Source organism: Acanthochromis polyacanthus, chromosome 22, assembly GCF_021347895.1.
Source record: "Acanthochromis polyacanthus isolate Apoly-LR-REF ecotype Palm Island chromosome 22, KAUST_Apoly_ChrSc, whole genome shotgun sequence".
NCBI classification, from domain to species: domain Eukaryota; kingdom Metazoa; phylum Chordata; class Actinopteri; family Pomacentridae; genus Acanthochromis; species Acanthochromis polyacanthus.
This window is the reverse complement of record NC_067134.1, coordinates 5,195,408-5,217,377: the sequence shown is the minus strand read 5'-3', so window position 1 is coordinate 5,217,377 and position 21,970 is coordinate 5,195,408. Positions and strand designations below refer to the sequence as shown.

At 37.7% G+C, this 21,970-nt stretch overlaps 1 protein-coding gene and 1 long non-coding RNA gene across 18 annotated transcripts in view; both read right to left on the bottom strand.

The window, feature by feature from the left end:
- Positions 1 to 21,970, bottom strand: part of LOC110972485 (zinc finger protein OZF-like) — a 657,596-nt gene that overhangs the window by 59,527 nt on the left and 576,099 nt on the right. The gene's annotated exons all lie outside the window — the stretch shown is intronic.
- LOC127532061 (uncharacterized) lies at positions 13,938 to 21,639 on the bottom strand. Its single transcript, XR_007939307.1, has 4 exons — positions 20,060 to 21,639; positions 19,872 to 19,965; positions 16,740 to 16,899; positions 13,938 to 14,706 (listed from the first exon to the last, which is right to left on the bottom strand). It is a non-coding gene; the product is annotated as an uncharacterized LOC127532061 (long non-coding RNA).

Genomic DNA, 21,970 nt, shown 5'->3' with positions numbered 1-21,970 from the left:
TGTCTGTCAACTTTATGTTCACGTTAATGCAGCCTCGATGACTTTTTTGCTTTTCAAATGCAGAGCCTGAGCCGAAATGTACAGTTTGGTCTAATATGCTGTACACGCAATGTCTTTAAACCAGAACAGCGTAAAAACATTATATTTTTTACATCTCAAGTCATTCTGAAGACGAAATTTGTGTGTCAACATGAACTTCACGTTAATGCAGCCTTGATGAATTTTCTGCTCTTCAAATGCTGATTCTGAGCTGCAATGCACAGTATGGTCAAATATGCTGTCCAGGAAAGTCCATCAAACCAGAACACAGTAAAAAAAAAAAAAAAACATCATATTTTTTACATCTCAAGTCATTCTGAAGACGAAATTTGTGTGTCAACATAAACTTCACGTTAATGCAGCCTTGATGACTTTCCTGGCCTTCAAATGCTGGTACTGAGCTTCAAATGCACAGTATGGTCAAATATGCTGTCCATGAAATTCCTTCAAACCAGAACCCATTTCAAGTCATTCTGAAGAAGAAATTTGTGTGTCAACATGAACTTCACGTTACTGCAGCCGTCATGATTTTTCTGCTCTTCAAATGCTAATCCTGAGCTGCAATGCACAGTATGGTCAAATATGCTGTCCATGGAAGTCCATCAAACCAGAACACAGAAAAAAAACATCATATCTTTTACATCTCAAGTCATTCTGAAGAAGAAATTTGTGTGTCAACATGAACTTCACGTTAATGCAGCCTTGATGATTTTTCTGCTCTTCAAATGCTGATCCTGAGCTTCAATGCACAGTATGGTCAAAATATGCTGTCCATGAAATTCCATCAATCCAGAACACCTTAAAAAACATCATATTTCTCACATCTCAAGTCATTCTGAGGTAGAAATTTGTGGGTTCACGTGAATGCAGCCCTAATCATTTTTCTGCCCTTCAAATGCTAATCCTGAGCTGAAATGTACAATTTGGTCAAATAATGCACAGTTTGGTCAAATATTCTTGTGGACGCAATTCTTGCAAACCAGAACACCTTAAATATCATTTTCCTTCATATGTATCACATCTCAAGTCATTCTGAAGAAGAAATTTGTGTGTCAACATGAACTTCACGTTAATGCAGCCATGATGATTTTTCTGCTCTTCAAATGCTGATCCTGAGCTTCAATGCAGTTTGGTCAAATATGCTGTACATGCAATTCCTTCAAATCAGAACACTTTACACATCATTTTCTTCATATAGATACCATTTCAAGTCCTTCTGAAGTAGGAAATTGTGATTTAACATTATGTTCACGTTAATGCAGCCTTCATCATTTTTCTGCCCTTCAAATGCTGGTCCTGAGCAGAACTGTACAATTTGGTCAAATAATGCACAGTTTGGTCAAAAATGCTCTAAGCGCAATTCCTTCAAACCAGAACACCTTAAACATCATTTGCCTTCATTTTTCTCACATCTCAAGTCATTCTGAAGAAGAAATTTGTGGATCAACATTATGTACACGTTACTGCAGCCTTGATGATTTTTCTGTTCTTCAAATGCTGATCCTGAGCTTCAATGCACAGTTTGGTCAAATATGCTGTACAATGCAATGACTTCAAACCAGAACCCATTTCAAGTCATTCTGAAGAAGAAATTTGTGTGTCAACATGAACTTCACATTAATGCAACCTTGATGATTGTTCTGCTCTTCAAATGCTTGTCCTGAGCTTCAAATGCACAGTATGGTCAAATATGCTGTCCATGAAATTCCTTCAAACCAGAACCCATTTCAAGTCATTCAAGTCAACATGAACTTCACGTGAATGCAGCCTTCATGATTTTTCTGCTCTTAAAATGCAGATCCTGAGCTGAAATGCACACTCTGGACAAATATAATGTACAAGCTATTCATTCAAACCAGAATTCTTTAAAACATCATTATCTTCTTATCGATACCATTTCAGGTCATTCTGAAGTAGTAAATTGTGATTTAACATTATATTCACGTTAATACAGCTTTCATGATTTTTCTGCGCTTCAAATGCTGGTCCTGAGCTGAAATGCACACTCTGGTCAAATATAACGTACAAGCTATTCATTCAAACAAGAAAAATTTAAACATCGTTATCGTGATATAGATATCATTTCAAGTGATTCTGAAGTAGAAAATTGTGATTTAACATTATGGTCACGTTAATGCAGCTTTCATGATTTTTCTGCGCTTCAAATGCTTGTCCTGAGCTGAAATGTACTGTTTGGTACAATTCCTTCAAACCAGAACACCTTAAACATCATTTGCCTTCATTTGTCTCACATCTCAAGTCATTCTGAAGAAGAAATTTGTGTGTCAACATGAATTTCACGTTAATGCAGCCATGATGATTTTTCTGTTCTTCAAATGCTGATCCTTAGCTTCAATGCACAGTTTGGTCAAATATCCTGTACACGCAATGTCTTTAAACGAAAATACTTTAAACATCGTTTGCCTTCATATTTTTCACATCGCAAGCCATTCTGAAGAAGAAATTTGTGGATCAACATTATGTACACGTTAATGCAGCCTTGATGATTTTTCTGTTCTTCAAATGCTGATCCTGAGCTTCAATGCACAGTATGGTCAAATATGCTGTCCATGAAATTCTTTCAAACCAGAACCCATCTCAAGTCATTCTGAAGAAGAAATTTGTGTGTCAACATGAACTTCACTTTAATGCAGCCTTGATGATTTTTCTGCTCTTCAAATGCTGATCCTGAGCTTCAATGCACAGTATGGTCAAAATATGCTGTCCATGAAATTCCATCAATCCAGAACACCTTAAAAAACAACATATTTCTCACATCTCAAGTCATTCTGAGGTAGAAATTTGTGGGTTAACATTATGTTCACGTGAATGCAGCCCTCATCATTTTTCTGCCCTTCAAATGCTAATCCTGAGCTGAAATGTACAATTTGGTCAAATAATGCACAGTTTGGTCAAATATTCTTGTGGACGCAATTCTTTCAAACCAGAACACCTTAAATATCATTTTCCTTCATATGTATCACATCTCAAGTCATTCTGAAGAAGAAATTTGTGTGTCAACATGAACTTCACGTTAATGCAGCCATGATGATTTTTCTGCTCTTCAAATGCTGATCCTGAGCTTCAATGCAGTTTGGTCAAATATGCTGTACATGCAATTCCTTCAAATCAGAACACTTTACACATCATTTTCTTCATATAGATACCATTTCAAGTCCTTCTGAAGTAGAAAATTGTGATTTAACATTATGTTCACGTTAATGCAGCCTTCATCATTTTTCTGCCCTTCAAATGCTGGTCCTGAGCAGAACTGTACAGTTTGGTCAAATAATGCACAGTTTGGTCAAAAATCCTCTAAACGCAATTCCTTCAAACCAGAACACCGTAAACATCATTTGCCTTCATTTTTCTCACATCTCAAGTCATTCTGAAGAAGAAATTTGTGGATCAACATTATGTACACGTTACTGCAGCCTTGATGATTTTTCTGTTCTTCAAATGCTGATCCTGAGCTTCAATGCACAGTTTGGTCAAATATGCTGTACAATGCAATGACTTCAAACCAGAACCCATTTCAAGTCATTCTGAAGAAGAAATTTGTGTGTCAACATGAACTTCACATTAATGCAACCTTGATGATTGTTCTGCTCTTCAAATGCTTGTCCTGAGCTTCAAATGCACAGTATGGTCAAATATGCTGTCCATGAAATTCCTTCAAACCAGAACCCATTTCAAGTCATTCTGAAGAAGAAATTTGTGTGTCAACATGAACTTCACGTGAATGCAACCTTGATGATTGTTCTGCTCTTAAAATGCAGATCCTTAGCTGAAATGCACACTCTGGACAAATATAATGTACAAGCTATTCATTCAAACTAGAATACTTTAAACATCATTTTCTTCATATCGATACCATTTCAAGTCATTCTGAAGTAGTAAATTGTGATTTAACATTATATTCACGTTAATACAGCTTTCATGATTTTTCTGCGCTTCAAATGCTGCTCCTGAGCTGAAATGCACACTCTTGTCAAATATAACGTACAAGCTATTCATTCAAACAAGAAAAATTTAAACATCGTTATCGTGATATAGATATCATTTCAAGTGATTCTGAAGTAGAAAATTGTGATTTAACATTATGGTCACGTTAATGCAGCTTTCATGATTTTTCTGCGCTTCAAATGCTTGTCCTGAGCTGAAATGTACTGTTTGGTACAATTCCTTCAAACCAGAACACCTTAAACATCATTTGCCTTCATTTGTCTCACATCTCAAGTCATTCTGAAGAAGAAATTTGTGTGTCAACATGAACTTCACGTTAATGCAGCCATGATGATTTTTCTGTTCTTCAAATGCTGATCCTTAGCTTCAATGCACAGTTTGGTCAAATATCCTGGACACGCAATGTCTTTAAACTAGAATACTTTAAACATCATTTGCCTTCATATTTCTCACATCGCAAGCCATTCTGAAGAAGAAATTTGTGGATCAACATTATGTACACGTTAATGCAGCCTTGATGATTTTTCTGTTCTTCAAATGCTGATCCTGAGCTTCAATGCACAGTATGGTCAAATATGCTGTCCATGAAATTCCTTCAAACCAGAACCCATCTCAAGTCATTCTGAAGAAGAAATTTGTGTGTCAACACAAACTTCACGTTACTGCAGCCTGTCGACGAAATTCCTTCAAAGCAGAACACCTTAAACATAATTTTCCTTCATATGTATCACATCTCAAGTCTTTCTGAAGAATATATTTGTCTGTCAACTTTATGTTCACGTTAATGCAGCCTCGATGACTTTTTTGCTTTTCAAATGCAGAGCCTGAGCCGAAATGTATAGTTTGGTCTAATATGCTGTACACGCAATGTCTTTAAACCAGAACACCGTAAAAACATTATATTTTTTACATCTCAAGTCATTCTGAAGAAGAAATTTGTGTGTCAACATGAACTTCACGTTAATGCAGCCTTGATGAATTTTCTGCTCTTCAAATGCTGATTCTGAGCTGCAATGCACAGTATGGTCAAATATGCTGTCCAGGAAAGTCCATCAAACCAGAACACAGTAAAAAAAACATCATATTTTTTACATCTCAAGTCATTCTGAAGAAGAAATTTGTGTGTCAACATGAACTTCACGTTACTGCAGCCTTGATGATTTTTCTGTTCTTCAAATGCTGATCCTGAGCTTCAATGCACAGTATTGTCAAATATGCTGTCCATGAAAGTCCATCAACCCAGAACACAATAAAAAAAAAAACATCATATTTTATACATCTCAAGTCATTCTGAAGAAGAAATTTGTGTGTCAACATGAACTTCACGTTAATGCAGCCTTGATGACTTTCCTGCCCTTCAAATGCTGGTACTGAGCTTCAAATGCACAGTATGGTCAAATATGCTGTCCATGAAATTCCTTCAAACCAGAACCCATTTCAAGTCATTCTGAAGACGAAATTTGTGTGTCAACATGAACTTCACGTTACTGCAGCCTTCATGATTTTTCGGCTCTTCAAATGCTGATCCTGAGCTGCAATGCACAGTATTGTCAAATATGCTGTCCATGAAAGTCCATCAACCCAGAACACAATAAAAAAAAAACATCATATTTTATACATCTCAAGTCATTCTGAAGAAGAAATTTGTGTGTCAACATGAACTTCACGTTAATGCAGCCTTGATGACTTTCCTGCCCTTCAAATGCTGGTACTGAGCTTCAAATGCACAGTATGGTCAAATATGCTGTCCAGGAAAGTCCATCAAACCAGAACACAGTAAAAAAAAACATCATATTTTTTACATCTCAAGTCATTCTGAAGAAGAAATTTGTGTGTCAACATGAACTTCACGTTACTGCAGCCTTGATGATTTTTCTGTTCTTCAAATGCTGATCCTGAGCTTCAATGCACAGTATGGTCAAATATGCTGTCCATGAAATTCCTTCAAACCAGAACCCATTTCAAGTCATTCTGAAGAAGAAATTTGTGTGTCAACATGAACTTCACGTTACTGCAGCCTTCATGATTTTTCGGCTCTTCAAATGCTGATCCTGAGCTGCAATGCACAGTATTGTCAAATATGCTGTCCATGAAAGTCCATCAACCCAGAACACAATAAAAAAAAAAACATCATATTTTATACATCTCAAGTCATTCTGAAGAAGAAATTTGTGTGTCAACATGAACTTCACGTTAATGCAGCCTTGATGACTTTCCTGCCCTTCAAATGCTGATCCTGAGCTTCAATGCAGTTTGGTCAAATATGCTGTACACGCAATGTCTGTAAACCAGAACACCTTAAACATCATTTTCCTTCATATGTATCACATCTCAAGTCGTTCTGAAGAAGAAATTTGCGTGTCATCATGAACTTAACGTAAATGCAGCCTTGATGATTTTACTGCGTTTCAAATGCTGGTCCTGAGCTGAAATGTACAGCATGGTCAAATATGCTGTCCATGAAATTCCTTCAAACCAGAACCCATTTCAAGTCATTCTGAAGTAGAAATTTGTGTGTCAACATGAACTTCACGTTTCTGCAGCCTTGATGATTTTTCTGTGCACAGTTTGGTCAAATATCCTGTACACGCAATGTCTTTAAACTCGAATACTTTAAACATCATTTGCCTTCATATTTCTCACATCGCAAGCCATTCTGAAGAAGAAATTTGTTGATCAACATTATGTACACGTTATTGCAGCCTTGATGATTTTTCTGTTCTTCAAATGCTGATCCTGAGCTTCAATGAACAGTATGGTCAAATATGCTGTCCATGAAATTCCATCAAACCAGAAAACCTTAAAAAACATCATATTTCTCACATTTCAAGTCATTCTGAGGTAGAAATTTGTGGGTTAACATTATGTTCACGTGAATGCAGCCCTCATCATTTCTCTGCCCTTCAAATGCTAATCCTGAGCTGAAATATACAATTTGGTCAAATAATGCAAAGTTTGGTAAAATATGCTGTCGACGCAATTCTTTCAAACCAGAACACCTTAAACATCATTTTCCTACATATGTATCACATCTCAAGTCATTCTGAAGAAGAAATTTGTGTGTCAACACAAACTTCACATTACTGCAGCCTTGATGATTTTTCTGCTCTTCAAATGCTGATCCTGAGCTTCAATGCACAGTTTGGTCAAATATGCTGTCCATGAAATTCCTTCAAACCAGAACACCTTAAACATAATTTTGCTTCATATGTATCACATCTCAAGTCTTTCTGAAGAATATATTTGTTTGTCAACTTTATGTACACGTTAATGCAGCCTTGATGATTTTTTTGCTTTTCAAGTGCAGAGCCTGAGCCGAAATGTACAGTTTGGTCAAATATGCTGTCGACGCAATTCCTTCAAACCAGAACACCTTAAACATCATTTTCCTTCATATGTATCACATCTCAAGTCATTCTGAAGACGAAATTTGTGTGTCAACATGAACTTCACGTTAATGCAGCCTTGATGATTTTTCTGCTCTTCAAATGCTGATCCTGAGCTTCAATGCAGTTTGGTCAAATATGCTGTACACGCAATGTCTTTTAACCAGAACACCTTAAACATCATTTTCCTTCATATGTATCACATCTCAAGTCATTCTGAAGAAGAAATTTGTGTGTCAACATGAACTTCACGTTAATGCAGCCTTGATGATTTTTCTGCTCTTCAAATGGTGATCCTGAGCTTCAATGCAGTTTGGTCTAATATGCTGTACACGCAATGTCTTTAAACCAGAACACCTTAAACATCATTTTCCTTCATATGTATCACATCTCAAGTCGTTCTGAAGAAGAAATTTGTGTGTCATCATGAACTTAACGTAAATGCAGCCTTGATGATTTTACTGCGTTTCAAATGCTGGTCCTGAGCTGAAATGTACAGTATGGTCAAATATGCTGTCCATGAAATTCCTTCAAACCAGAACCCATTTCAAGTCATTCTGAAGTAGAAATTTGTGTGTCAACATGAACTTCACGTTTCTGCAGCCTTGATGATTTTTCTGTGCACAGTTTGGTCAAATATCCTGTACACGCAATGTCTTTAAACTCGAATACTTTAAACATCATTTGCCTTCATATTTCTCACATCGCAAGCCATTCTGAAGAAGAAATTTGTGGATCAACATTATGTACACGTTATTGCAGCCTTGATGATTTTTCTGTTCTTCAAATGCTGATCCTGAGCTTCAATGAACAGTATGGTCAAATATGCTGTCCATGAAATTCCATCAAACCAGAAAACCTTAAAAAACATCATATTTCTCACATTTCAAGTCATTCTGAGGTAGAAATTTGTGGGTTAACATTATGTTCACGTGAATGCAGCCCGCATCATTTCTCTGCCCTTCAAATGCTAATCCTGAGCTGAAATATACAATTTTGTCAAATAATGCAAAGTTTGGTAAAATATGCTGTCGACGCAATTCTTTCAAACCAGAACACCTTAAACATCATTTTCCTACATATGTATCACATCTCAAGTCATTCTGAAGAAGAAATTTGTGTGTCAACACAAACTTCACATTACTGCAGCCTTCATGATTTTTCTGCTCTTCAAATGCTGATCCTGAGCTTCAATGCAGTTTGGTCAAATATGCTGTACACGCAATGTCTTTTAACCAGAACACCTTAAACATCATTTTCCTTCATATGTATCACATCTCAAGTCGTTCTGAAGAAGAAATATATGTGTCATCATGAACTTAATGTAAATGCAGCCTTGATGATTTTACTGCGTAAAATCATATTTGGTCAAATATGCTGTACATGCAATGTCTTTAAACCAGAACACCGTAAAAACATTATATTTTTTACATCTCAAGTCATTCTGAAGACGAAATTTGTGTGTCAACATGAACTTCACGTTACTGCAGCCTTGATGATTTTTCTGTTCTTCAAATGCTGATCCTGAGCTTCAATGCACAGTTTGGTCAAATATGCTGTACAATGCAATGACTTCAAACCAGAACCCATTTCAAGTCATTCTGAAGACGAAATTTGTGTGTCAACATGAACTTCACGTTAATGCAACCTTGATGATTGTTCTGCTCTTCAAATGCTTGTCCTGAGCTTCAAATGCACAATATGGTCAAATATGCTGTCCATGAAATTCCTTCAAACCAGAACCCATTTCAAGTCATTCTGAAGAAGAAATTTGTGTGTCAACATGAACTTCACGTGAATGCAGCCTTCATGATTTTTCTGCTCTTAAAATGCAGATCCTGAGCTGAAATGCACACTCTGGACAAATATAATGTACAAGCTATTGATTCAAACCAGAATACTTTAAACATCATTTTCTTCTTATCGATACCATTTCAAGTCATTCTGAAGTAGTAAATTGTGATTTAACATTATATTCACGTTAATACAGCTTTCATGATTTTTCTGCGCTTCAAATGATGGTCCTGAGCTGAAATGCACACTCTGGTCAAATATAACGTACAAACTATTCATTCAAACAAGAAAAATTTAAACATCGTTATCGTGATATAGATATCATTTCAAGTGATTCTGAAGTAGAAAATTGTGATTTAACATTATGGTCACGTTAATGCAGCTTTCATGATTTTTCTGCTCTTCAAATGCTGGTCCTGAGCTTCAAATGCACAGTATGGTCAAATATGCTGTCCATGAAATTCCTTCAAGCCAGAACCCATTTCAAGTCATTCTGAAGAAGAAATTTGTGTGTCAACATGAACTTCAAGTGAATGCAGCCTTCATGATTTTTCTGCTCTTCAAATGCTGGTCCTGAGCAAAAATGTACAATTTGGTCAAATAATGCACAGTTTGGTCAAAAATGCTCTACATGCAATTCCTTCAAACCAGAACATCTTAAAAAACAGCATTTGCCTTCATATTTCTCACATCTCAAGTCATTCTGAGGTAGAAATTTGTGGATCAACATTATGTACATGTTAATGCAGCCTTGATGATTTTTCTGTTCTTCAAATGCTGATCCTGAGCTTCAATGCACAGTATGGTCAAATATGCTGTCCATGAAATTCCATCAAACCAGAACACCTTAAAAAACATCATATTTCTCACATCTCAAGTCATTCTGAGGTAGAAATTTGTGTATCAACATGAACTTCACGTTAATGCAGCCTTTATGATTTTTCTGTTCTTCAAATGCTGATCCTGAGCTTCAATGCAGTTTGGTCAAATAATGCACAGTTTGGTCAAATATGCTGTCGACGCAATTCTTTCAAACCAGAACACCTTAAACATCATTTTCCTTCATATGTATCACATCTCAAGTCATTCTGAAGAAGAAATTTGTGTGTCAACATGAACTTCACGTAAATGCAGCCTTGATGATTTTTCTGCGTTTCAAATGCTGGTCCTGAGCTGAAATGTACAGTTTGGTCAAATATGCTGTACACGCAATGTCTTTAAACCAGAACACCATAAAAACATTATATTTTTTACATCTCAAGTCATTCTGAAGACGAAATTTGTGTGTCAACATGAACTTCACGTTAATGCAGCCTTGATGATTTTTCTGCTCTTCAAATGCTGATCCTGAGCTTCAATGCAGTTTGGTCAAATATGCTGTATATGCAATTCCTTCAAATCAGAACACTTTACACATCATTTTTTTCATATAGATACCATTTCAAGTCATTCTGAAGTAGAAAATTGTGATTTAACATTATGTTCACGTTAATGCAGCCTTCATCATTTTTCTGCCCTTCAAATGCTGGTCCTGAGCAGAAATGTACAATTTGGTCAAATAATGCACAGTTTGGTCAAAAATGCTCTACATGCAATTCCTTCAAACCAGAACATCTTAAAAAACAGCATTTGCCTTCATATTTTTCACATCTCAAGTCATTCTGAAGAAGAAATTTGTGGATCAACATTATGGACATGTTAATGCAGCCTTGATGATTTTTCTGTTCTTCAAATGCTGATCCTGAGTTTCAATGCACAGTTTGGTCAAATATGCTGTCGACGCAATTCCTTTCAACCAAAACACCTTAAACATAATTTTCCTTCATATGTATCACATCTCAAGTCTTTCTGAAGAATATATTTGTGTGTCAACTTTATGTTCACGTTAATGCAGCCTTGATGATTTTTTTGCTTTTCAAATGCTGGTCCTGAGCCGAAATGTACAGTTTGGTCTAATATGCTGTACACGGAACGTCTTTAAATCAGAACACCGTAAAAACATCATATTTTTTACATCTCAAGTCATTCTGAAGTATAAATTTGTCTGTCAGCCGAACTTCACGTTTATGCAGCCTTCATGATTTTTCTGCGCTTCAAATGCTGGTCCTGAGCTGAAATGTACAATTTGGTCAAATAATGCACAGTTTGGTCAAATATGCTGTACACGCCATTGCTTACAACTAGAATACTTTAAACATCATTTGCCTTCATATTTCTCACATCTCAAGTCATTCTGAGGTAGAAATTTGTGGGTTAACATTTATGTTCACGTGAATGCAGCCCTCATCATTTTTCTGCCCTTCAAATGCTAATCCTGAGCTGAAATGTACAATTTGGTCAAATAATGCACAGTTTGGTCAAATATGCTGTCGACGCAATTCTTTCAAACCAGAACACCTTAAACATCATTTTCCTTCATATGTATCACATCTCAAGTCATTCTGAAGAAGAAATTTGTGTGTCAACATGAACTTCACGTAAATGCAGCCTTGATGATTTTTCTGCGTTTCAAATGCTGGTCCTGAGCTGAAATGTACAGTTTGGTCAAATATGCTGTACACGCAATGTCTTTAAAACAGAGCACCGTAAAAACATTATATTTTTTACATCTCAAGTCATTCTGAAGACGAAATTTGTGTGTCAACATGAACTTCACGTTAATGCAGCCTTGATGATTTTTCTGCTCTTCAAATGCTGATCCTGAGCTTCAATGCAGTTTGGTCAAATATGCTGTACAAGCAATTCATTCAAACCAGAACCCATTTCAAGTCATTCTGAAGTATAAATTTGTGTGTCAACATGAACTTCACGTTAATGCAGCGTTCATTATTTTTCTGCCCTTCAAATGCTGGTCGTGAGCCTGAATGCACAGTTTTGTCAAATATGCTGCACACGCAATTCCTTCAAACTAGAATATTTTAAACATCATTTGTCTTCATATTTCTCACATCGCAAGTCATTCTGAAGAAGAAATTTGTGTGTCAACATGAACTTCACGTTAATGATTTTTCTGCGCTTTAAAATGGTCCTGAGCGTCAATGCGCTGTTTGGTCAAATGTGCTGTCCATGTAATTCCTTCAAACCAGAATACCTTAAACATCATTTGCCTTCATATTTTTCACATTTTAAGTCATCCTTAAGAAGAAATTTGTGTGTCAACATTATGTTCAGGTTAATGCAGCTTTCATGATTTTTCTGCGCTTCAAATGCTGGTCCTGAGCTGAAATGCACACTCTGATCAAATATAATGTACAAGCTATTCATTCAAACCAGAATACTTTAAACATCATTTTCTTTGTATAGATACCATTTCAAGTCATTCTGAAGTAGAAAATTGTGATTTAACATTATGTTCACGTTAATGCAGCTTTCATGATTTTTCTGCGCTTCAAATGCTTGTCCTGAGCTGAAATGTACAGTTTGGTCAAATATGCTGTACACGCAATGTCTTTAAACCAGAACACCATAAAAACATCATATTTTTTACATCTCAAGTCATTCTGAAGAAGAAATTTGTGTGTCAACATGAACTTCACGTTAATGCAGCCTTGATGATTTTTCTTCTCTTCAAATGCTGATCCTGAGCAGAAATGTACAATTTGGTCAAATAATGCACAGTTTGGTCAAAAATGCTCTACACGCAATTCCTTCAAACCAGAACACCTTGAAAAACATCATTTGCCTTCATATTTCTTACATCTCAAGTCATTCTGAAGAAGAAATTTGTGGATCAACATTATGTACACGTTAATGCAGCCTTCATGATTTTTCTGTGCTTCAAATGCTGGTTCTGAGCTTCAAATGCACAGTTACCCGGGCAGCGATTAAACGTTGCACAAACTTCGGTGAAGCGGTTGTAAGCGTTTTACGAGCAGACACGGGGTTGCTGGAACAGTGTCGGGCGTTGAAGCAGCGATCCATGGCGGTGATGAACTTTGGTTTGGCGTTGGTATAGACCCAGCCAGCATGTCCATGTGGGCCCCAGATGGATTATATGTGGGCTACAAATACAGGTCCCAAGTGGGTTTGTCCGCGGGTTCAATAAAGGCCCAACCTGTAATTGCCCATATGGGCTTCAAGTGGGATCTACCTGGACTTTACATGGGGCCTTTCTGGGCATTTCATAAGGGTTCCATTTGGGCCCCATCTCTACTTGGAAGGAAGATCTCACTGGGCCTTGTGTGGTGCCAAAGTGGGCTGTAAATAAGGGCTTCGAGTGGGTTTGTCAACAGGTTCCATAGAGGCCCCACCTGGGATTGTCTACACGGGCCTCAAGTGGGAACCAACTGAGCTCTACATTGGGCCTATCTGAGCAATTGATATAAGACCTACATAAGGCCCTAAACACTGCCTGAAAAAAAGATCTCACTGGGCCTCACAGAGTATCAGAATCGGTTCCATGTTGATTTGACTGTGGTTTCCTATACTGCTCTACATGTGGGTCCCTGAACACCAAAGAGAATATTAAAGTCAGGTCATTAAATGCTAAGTACAACAATTGTTCAATATAAATTCATGTAAAATCAGGATACAAAAACAGATACCAATTTCTTGTACTTTTGTGTAAAACTAAAGATATTTGTACAGACTGCATGAATTTACACACAGATTGTAGGAGTGGGTTTGTATGAGAACTGTCAGCACTACCTGCACCAAGAGCAGGTCAGCAGATTCCTCGGCTGAAGCCCTTGCAAAAATGTAAAATAATGCACTTAAAAAATTAAATTCAAAACAAAAACTACGACACACAGCTGTGTTTAAAACAAACTTGAATTTAATATAAACTTCCCCATCATGAAAAACAAACCATTTTAGGGTATAAACACTGCAGTCCTGTAAGCACTATTCACTTTACTGCTCAAAATGTTAAGGAAATACATATCAAACCAGGATGGCAGGCATGGGAACTTGTATAGCCATCTCCATTGTTCTGCCTTCACTGTACTTGAATAAAAAGAGCTTTGGTTTGACTTAAAACAGCATGAATAAGAGGTTTTGGGCTATAAAGGCAGAACAATTTGAAGACTCTGAGTCAGTGTCATCACTACCATCTGAGTTAAAACTACCACTGTAACTAGAAAATGCACAACCTGCATATGTGGAGAATAGATAGCATTAAAAGATTGACAAGGTTGAACAGAAATTGAAAGGACGGTTGAACAGAAAAAAACAACAACACAAATCTCCAAACAGAAGTACAGTTTCAACGTTGCCCATTCACTCTTTTTAGTAGTTCTAGTTTTTGAAATTATATTTGCCAATCATATCCTCAATTGACATTTTTTTTAAAATCTCTAAACAAACACTTGTCTTTATATAGACTTTTACTTCCAGTACCAGATTGCTGAGCTCTATTGGATTTGTGTCTCATCTTGAGACTGGAGGGCCTGTGTTTCACCTCTTTTGGTGAACTCCCTCTGCGCTCTGGCGGCCCGCTTGCCCCCTCTGTCCCTAGCTCCTGTAAACCATTTTGAGAGAGCCTTCTCTGCATCCTTCTGGTTTATGTTCTTCTTCAGTGCTCCTAGAAATAAATGAGAAAAGTATCAACTCAATAATACTGAGAGACGACCAATTAGTTGTCTATTTTCTATTAAATAATCACATAGCAACAGAAATGCATCATAATATGGAATACAATAACTACCATTTGAAATCACAATGACATCATAGGGTGGCCTATAAAGCCCTCCATTTTTTAATTTATAAGTGTAAGTAATTCAATGCAAGTCATTGAATCCACGAAAAAATGCATTTGAAATAAACTATTTTTAGACAATCACTAGATCTATGACTAAATATGTTGAATACAGTAAATTTTTGTACATAAATACATAATGCATAATGAGTAGTCTCCTGTGATCTTCACTGAAATAACAGCTCCACATTCTCCCCTCTCCCTGTGTGTGGGGACTCGGTGGTACACAGAGCCCAAAGGCTGGTAAGACGATAACACGATAACAACTCAGGTTATGACCTGAGCAAAGAATGTTATTAATTTAAAGATGCTATGAGGAGGATCTATTTCCTGCGACATAAAGACTCTGCTACCCATGAGCACGTGCGGCGACTGTCGTAATGCTGCGTTCGATGCAACCTGTAACTCGTGTTTTTCCCACCTGTAACTAGTGAAAGTGCACTTGTAACTTCCCACCTGTGAACTCATACCAGGTCAATGTACTCCGAGTTACGACTTGTGACATCACATCACTGCCTAAACAATATGGCAGCCTCTAAATAATGACAAATACTTACAGTATTTGTATTTACAGTATAAGCTTCTGTTACCTTATGCACTGTTTCCCCTCCTCTGTTTCACTCAAATGAGCAGGTTGATAAAGCATAAATCTTATAATGCTGCCATGTTGGTTTGTTTACATACCAGAATTCCTGGAACGCTTTTAGGTCGGAACCCGGAGATTTCAACTGGGAAATATCCAAATTGCCTCAAACGCAGCATTAAGACTTGACCCAAGCCAAAGTGTGTGTTTGTTGTGATGCTAATGAATGCAGCTCGGACCTTCTTCAGAACTCTGCATTGCTTTACAACTTCTTTTTTCAACAACTTACAGGATGCAAAGCGACAAGGTAATGTATCTCTGTCTAGTTACGTAGCGCTAGTTTTTGATGTGTGACAACAAGCAATATTTGGAAAACTTAGCATCGTAGTTTTGTAGCCAGCTATATATTGTTACTTACAGCCCGGTGCTCTAAGACGTGTCCGAATAATACAAATTTGCTCTGGTTTTAATTGTCTTGTTCCCGAAGTTGAGTATCCAGGCCCCAGCATAAACATTTAAGTCCGTTTAGCCATTTCAGTTCAGCCCTGTCCGGCCCAACCGCAAAGCTAAGGAATACCATTTATAGATTACCTATTTTGATGCTATAAAACTCATCTTTAAGTGAGTATTTCGATCAGGCATATACCTAAAAGTGAGACTTTTTTGTAATTACTTAGAAACTCCTCACAGCCCCTTTAACCAAACAGAAAGTCCATCCTGAAGCCATGGGTTATGTAAAATCACTTTGCCAAATATGTTGCCTCGATACAACAGTTTTTGAGATGGCAGGAGACTTTTACTGCCTTTCCACTTCATCTCACTGACTGCAACTTGTGTTCATCTGTAAGGTAAGTCATAACACTCCACATATTGACATGATTCTGATGACTTCCACCTTTTATTAAGGAAAAATGTAGACAAACTGCTGTTCAGTGAAAAGAGTTTAGTTTATGATGACTTCATAAGGCTGACAACGCTCTGTCCTGGTGCCTGGGTGCAGTTTGTTTCTGACCAAAACTACCAAGACTTTGGGCTCAAGCGAAATTGGACCCAGGACCAGGGCCCCAGTGTGAATACCACCTATATTTTTTTAAACAGTGCTTGATCACACAGCAAACCAATTTAGATGGCCAAATGCCTTGCTAAAGCTGAAGGCTGGAGTCTGACAGCAAACTACATTTTGGACATGAACTTTTAACCTCACATTTAAATCATTGTTCAAACCTTTGACATAAGACTTCCACTCTATTAGATACTTAATTTTAAAGAGAAATACCATAAACAAGGTCAAATAGACGTAGCTCCCTGAAGGGTTTCTTTCCATGACGTCTAAAGAGGTTGTATTGCAGTGCCAGGTCAGGTGACATTATAAATGCCATCATTCTTCGGGTTGCATCATCTATCGTTGAACCTCCAATTTCTCCAACCATGGCGACCTGAGAATGCATAGTGAAAGTCACAGAAAAAAAATCTATGGTTACTGAACAGCTGGATGATGCTACCATTTAATAATTCTTCCTTATTACCCTCTGCCTATGCCCTTTTAATATGTTCTAAATGTATCATATGGCAGTATTTCTGAAGATTTATATACCCTTTACAATAACAGTGGACAAAAATACTTGCTTTATGCAAATGCTTGTTCATGACAACAATCAAAAACAGTGACATAATGTCAAAAAAGATTTTAGAGAAAAAATTTCTCATGGAATTGCAATTCTAACTGTATTGCAAAATGTTTACAACCCCAATAATAAATGGAATCATGGCCCAAGTATTGCAATGATATTGTATCATGGGGCTACTGGAGATTCCCACCCCTACCAACTCGGCACATTATTAAACTAAACTAACTTAAAGAAATTCTGGATCCAGATGGTGACTTCTACTGTACACGTGACTACTACTACCAAACAACAAGAAAAGCTGCACCATTGAAAACACACTACCAATGAAAATGTATCAAAAGAAGCCTCATTTGAGGAGAAACTGGTCATTATCTAAGCATTTAGAGTAGGCCCAGCTCAAGTGAGAAAATACACAAGCAAAATCTATCTGCATTGATATAAGCTGCTTCTACATTGATCTGCATCATGGTGCATGATCATGAGATGATCATTTTCAACACCACTACTTTCAAAAATCCACAGAAACCCTTACACAGTATTCTCTCCTTTAATAGTTGAATGGTGTTCATAATGGCTTCAGTTTCTTAGGAATAGTTTACTTTTTTTCTTTTATCTCAGACATGTATTCTCAGAAGTGTCACCAGGTGATAGGTGTGACGCATCATATCAGCTGGTGTTACGGAGGTGTGGCCCTTCTGTCAAATGTTTTTGACAGAAGGGACACACCTCCGTTTGCCTCTGCAGGATGCTGCTCCAAGTGTGTGAGAGCATGTATGTCCCCTCATCCCTGTTCATCGTCCCTGGGCCCCGTTTTCTTATTTTGATGGCTTCCCTAATTTAGGGAAGTTTCCGTCAAAACAGAAAAAGTATTCTCTCCTATTTGTGTATCCCATCAAAGAACTGCTTTGTAAAAAAAATCCTTTGAAAGACATATCAAATCTTTTAAAAATGTGAGCTACCAATAATGCAGTGCATCCCATTCCATCTGTTTTTTCCCATTTGTTTAATTAACAATACTTATTAGCTAGCAGCATTGACGTACACAGATAAACAAAGTCAGGTTGTAGTAAAAAAGCGTGGTCAATTTGTTTCTAATAGGTTTTTTACTTAAAATACAGTGTTATCCACAAGTATGAGTCTTAAAAGTCTTATACCAAATAAATAAAACGCAGATTATTCTTTGTCAGGGGCATTGATAATTTTGAATCAGTTAAATTGTTATAAATTGTTTGTCTTTGTAATTATTAAGATGACAGCTATACACAGGACAAACTGCGCCAAAGTTTTTTAAATAATATTTAGGTTATAAGAAATTAAATTATTATGAGAAATGAGTTTTTTATGACACTGTATATGAGAGAAAAACACAGAGTACAGCTGTGGACAATGAAAATAAAAGTGATGAAAATGTTGTCAAAGATAAAGCTTTGATAAAGCTTTCAGTTAGGGACCAGCTCATAGTCCACAGTTTAGTCACACAGTTAAGAGTTAATAGGCTTAGACTGCCGGGGGGGATCTGGCACACTGGGCTCTATCCCTCTCTCTCTCTCACACTCTCTCTCCATATATGCTTTTGCCCCTTTCTGTTTGCCCCTGTACTCGTCTCAGGCTCTTGTCTTCTAGGTGGTCTTGGATCCTTGGTATAGACTGCCTGCTGCTGTGAAGTTGTGAAGCCTCAATAACTACAATTACAGACATAACACATATCTGTCCATGTCTTTAGCACCATTCCAGTTCATAATCATTACAGCTGTTAATGTAGACTTCACCATGATCTCTCTATCCATGGTTGATGCATCTATAGTAGGGGTGTCCCGATACAACTTTTTCACCTCCGATACAATACCGATATTGCAGCCTTGAGTACTGGCCGATACCGATATTGATCCGACACGATATCCAGGGGCGCCGCCAGGAATTTCGGGCCCCATGAAAAGAAATTTTATTGGGCCCCTATATAGCCGGCCATAAGGCCTGCGAAAAAATTTTATGCTGTTCACGTAAAACTTTTCATATTTAATGATATTTTTGTCTCCACTTATCTCCCTTCCTTTGCCCACACACCAACACAGCATGGTGTGGATCTGCTGTTCATCATCAGACTGGGGCCCACATTCAAGATCTCCTGCTGCTTAACAGAAGGTTTTTACTTGCCGCCATCAATCAATCAATCAATCAATCAAAGTTTATTTCTATCACACTTTTCATACAAAAAGTAACACAAAGTGCTTGATGGAGGGATTCATGATTGACTATATGAATTCATGTTTGTGTTGGATGTATATATTTATATGTATATGTATATGTGTATTTTATATATGTGTGTATGTATCTATGCATATATGTGTATCCATAAAATGAGGAGCTTTATGCTCGATTGTAAAGTGTCTTGAGACAACATTTGTTATGAATTGGCACTATACGAATAAAGATTGATTGACTGATTGATTGATTGATTGAAAGACAAACAGAGAAATAAGACTTTACTTTCCAATGGCTTCATAGCAGTAACACTGAAGAACTGAGAGACACTGCGACACCTCTGGGAAAATATGCACTCTTGTTTACTTTTATTTAGCGCCTTTGGTGTCTTCTTGCATGTGTGTATCAGGAATGTGTGTAAAGGGATCAGTCTTGGAGCTAAGTCTTACTATCCTTACAACATAAACAGGACTAGTGAACCTGATGTGTACTCAAAAATTTACAAGCCTCTGAAAATATAGTTTTTCAGATGGAAATTTAGTTCAAGTGCTCTCCTTGATGGGTTGAACTACACTTACCTTCTTTGTCTCTTCTTTGGTATATCGTCGTCTGTTTGAAGATCAGAAGTAGCCTCTGCTCGGGCGAGCTTGCGACGGGCATCCTCATATGTGTCTGTGAAGTGACAAAAACAAAACAGAATATGGTTACACCTAAGTTTTTACACCTACCCCCTGCCACTCCCCAACCAAAAAACCCTTTTCCTTACCTGCATGTCCAAGTGCACGCACACTGTATGTCCCCCATGAGGCATCTGGCTGTTGACGTTGTTTCACTGCCTTGGTGATATTAAGATTGTGGCCTACTGGCCAAAAACAGTCCGTCTTGTCCTCATCAGTGAACCAACATGATGGAATAATATCCACAAGAGCCCTTCCTTCACTTGACACTTCCCCCCTGAACTCCACAATGCTGAAGAGGGGCATGCTGCAAAGTTCATATGAGGTAGATCAACAGTCATGTAACTGGGGAAAGACTACATTTTCATCTTGAACAGGAAGCAGTATCAGTCTTTTTGTCAAGTCAGTCAGAAGCACACCATGAAGCCCATCATCAAGCTGTGTAACCTTTCTGATCCCCATACACGTAACGTCAATAGGATAATCGTAAAAGCATCCTTGTCTCTTGTAAAACTGGCACACAGCATACATTTCTCCAGATGCAAACTCCACAATGTTCTTCACAATGGCAACCTTGCCCTCAACATCAAAGCAGTTGTTGCCTTGAGAGCAAGATATAATGTTTCCCTTGTATATGTACCTTTTGTACTGTACACAAGGGGGAAAGTTTGACAGAGTTGGACCACATGCACTTGGTGGTTGAGGCTTGTTCCTCATTTCCTTCATCTTTCCTTGAGGACAGCTGGGTTTTTCACCCAAGCGCCGTACAACTTGTTGGACAGGGTTTTGTGGTCTTCTCACCAGCTGCTTTAATGTCCCCAGATAATTTTCAAAAGGGAAACATGAAACATTGTCAAGAGGTCCAAACTTCCTTGCATCATCAGCCAGATGAATTAGAGAGTGGGTATTGTACACAAGGTGCTCTGTTCCATAAATCTTTGCAAAATTGGTTACATAACATTTCAATAGTTTGTCAGCATAATCACAGTATTTATAACACAAAGCTGGGCTAAGAAGAATTCTTATTGCTACAGACAGCAACAAAGTTCTTGTAAAGTCTTGCAGGTAAATGTCCTTTAAGAACCACAGGGCCTGTGTACAACAAAAACTGTCTGAATTCAGTGGCTTTCCACTGACTGTATTCCATGAGTGACCGTGGTTTTCGAGCAAAATTCCTCGGCAGATGTTCTCTGATTGTTTTTAAGTGGCTGGAGATAACTGTGATGGTTGCTGCAGAAACCCTACACTGTAATGGTCCTTTGATCCACAGACCAACAAGTTTTCTAACATTTCCTAGGCACACTAGATGCATGTAGTCAAGAACAAAGCATGAAACCATTCCTATGCCTAGCTCTTGTAGGGGTGAAACACCATGATGATGTCCATCATCTGCCATATGTTCAAACTGTTCATCTGTTCTCAGTGGTGCAGCCAGATCTGGAAAAACAACCCTGTTCTCTGTCCGAACTCCATGCTCTGTACAGCGTTCACAGGAGCTGTAACCTGAATGACCCTTGGTACGTTTTACAAAGGCATGGGCTGGGGCATCACAGATGAAGGCATCAGGAAGCGCAATCTTGTAATGTATTCCATTGCAATGTAAACCCACCTGAGTTACATGCCTCAGGTCCTGGATGAAGTCCTTCAGGTATTCTTCAACAGAAGCAGGTTTTGTAGGACCTGCATACAGACCAATGATAATAACATTACTTCCTGGAATTTCTTTGACTTTGGCCAAAATAGGCCATAACTCCATTTTTGAGCTTCGGAAGAGGGGCAAGCCATCGATGTTGACACGAAGCGTTAGAGTCTCAACTGAAGGTTGAGACTGCTGTGCTAGTAAAGAAGTCAGAGCATTTGACACCCCAAAATGATGATAACATCCATCTCCAATGTCTTTGACTTCACATATTTTTGAAGTTGATAAAAGAGTCCTTGGATCTTTGGGAAAATCAAGGCCACACTGCAATAAAATTTGTAGTAGCTCTGACAGGGCACTG